The sequence below is a fragment of the Argiope bruennichi genome, chromosome 7, assembly GCF_947563725.1.
Source record: "Argiope bruennichi chromosome 7, qqArgBrue1.1, whole genome shotgun sequence".
Taxonomy (NCBI): Eukaryota; Metazoa; Arthropoda; class Arachnida; order Araneae; family Araneidae; genus Argiope; species Argiope bruennichi.
Window position 1 is genome coordinate 15,560,811 of NC_079157.1, and position 2,575 is coordinate 15,563,385.

The following is a 2,575-nucleotide window of genomic DNA, read 5'->3' on the forward strand; positions in this document are numbered from 1 at the left end:
GGCGAGAGATGACCCTTTTGTATGGCTTCGGGGCTACTCGGGAAGCCATATAAGCTCATTGGGAAGAGGATGACGCAGTTATTAAGGTTGAAAAGACAAACAATAATCGGGATGCTGCAGATTAGCCTTGACATTTCGAATGTTGAGAAAAGGCTTGAAAATTCGCTGTTGTCAACAATTCAATATTGCTTTATTGAAATTTGCAATTTAAATCATCATCCAAAACACGCTCGAGCACAATAAGATAAATTTTTTTTCTTCTTCTTCGTCATAGAAAATCTTACCATTTCTAAATTCTTACAACCTTTTACTTAACTTAACTTGTTCCATGCTTGTAAAAATGAGATTTCTTAATCGATTTTTTTTTATTCATTTCAACATATATGGATGTTTTTGAAATTCAGTACAATTGTGTTTTTGATATATATAGTCAGTTGTTTTTTAAATATTAGCTATCAACTAACTGATTAATATAAATTAAATTTAAATCATCTTCCAAAACAAGCTTGAGCACAATAAGATAAATTTTTTTTCTTCTTCTTCGTCATAGAAAATCTTACCATTTCTAAATTCTTACAACCTTTTACTTAACTTAACTTGTTCCATGCTTGTAAAAATGAGATTTCTTAATCGTTTTTTTTTTTTTTTTTTTTTATTCATTTCAACATATATGGATGTTTTTGAAATTCAGTACAATTGTGTTTTTGATATATATAGTCAGTTGTTTTTTAAATATTGACTATACACTAACTGATTAATATAAATTAAATTTTTATTCCATACGAGATATTATCTGATTGCAAGTTTAAAGAAAAAAAAATATTGCAATCTTCTATAGTATATATAATAACAAATTGTAAAATATGAAAGCTTTTTTATTTAAAAAAATTCTGCTGGATTTTAAGAGAATTGTTTGTATCTAAAAAAAAGATAATTTTTCAATTTTGGTGTTATAAAATAGTGGGCATTTTACTAGACTAAATGTATAATTACAGAAATGTATAATCTATATAAATTTGAAAAATCAGAAGTTTATAAATTATTCTTTAACAACGAATTTAGCAAGAGGTCATAGGATAGAGAGATGGAATTTTTTGCCTTTTTTCTCCAAACACGTTTTTCTTCAAATTTCGGTACGCATGGAACACGTGTTATTCATTACAATCTCATGAAATTTATTACAACAATGGCTACAAAAATTATGCATCTATTAAACATTTTTTTTTTATTTTTTCTTCGCAATAGTTTTAATCTTTAGAGATTATTTATCATGCAAAATATCATATATTTTTATGATTTTCAAGACATTTTTTGGAGCTTTTTATTATTAGCATATTTAAATAAAAAGAAGTTCATGGTAATTATTAAGCCAATGCTTATATATTACGTTAATTTCAAAATGCTTTTACTGAGAGTTTTTTTTTTTTTTTTTTAGTGGTTTCGAATTTAAAAATTGCCACAACACAAAACATATTCTAATTGCCGTGTTTTTCTGTTAGTCAATCCCTATTTGTTATATATATATATATATATATATATATATATATATATATATGTAATGATATTTTAAACTTTTTATTTCAATTTAATTAATTTCCAAGATTTTATCTTAATTTAGCCCCTAGTAACTTCATTTAAAAAATATTCTCTTATTTCGTGATCCAATTCCACTTTCTGTACTGAATTAATTCAAGAGAAGCTTTATAAAATTGATTAGTCAGCTAAACGCCGATACTTTCACACGCTCGGCGTGAAGGGGTAAAAATGTCCAGTAAGAACATTCTTTCTTAAAAGATCCCTGTGTTCCCTTACATGTGATTGACATGCGTCAGAAATCCCTATCAGAATCTTATTAATATATTAGCAAAATGAAGAAATATTTTCCCTATCAAAATCTAAGGTTATATAAGGCGAGGGATAATTTATTTAGGCCCTTTTTTTCCCCACTTCTGCTTTAGCAACGCTCTGTGGCCGACGCGCAATGTCCACGTCTTTGCTTGTAAATAATTATGCTTCCCCGATGGATTAAACAGAATTTAAAAAGATAAAAAGTCTCTTCAATGTCTTCAAAACTGCATCCTACTTCACATAAAATAATGTTATATATATATATATATATAACACTCACTCAATAGATGGCGCTGGGAGCCTACATCTGTTTGCATAATTTACCGCTAGTTTTTTAAAAACAGGGAATCACAATCGATAGTTTAAAGTTTCCTTGACTGTTGATGGTATGTACTGGCCTTTTCGTTTTTAATTTTAGTGCTATTTTTTGTTTTTATTGTTATTTTTGTTATTGTATTTTTACTTTGTTGTGGTTAATTTCTTCTAATTTGTTGTTTTATATTTCCTTTCTGTTTAAAATGGTATATCTCTTGAGCATAATTTCAGGGGATTTTCGGGTCACGAGGAATCATTATTAGACAATGTCTGTATTTCCTCACAGAAAAAAATCCCTTTCTTTGAATCCCTGCCTGAGGGTGACCCTTGAAAAAGTCTTCAGGCCGGATTCTTTTTTTATATTTTTTATAATTTTTTTGGTTTAATTTTTATTTGATTTTTTGTTTTTTCT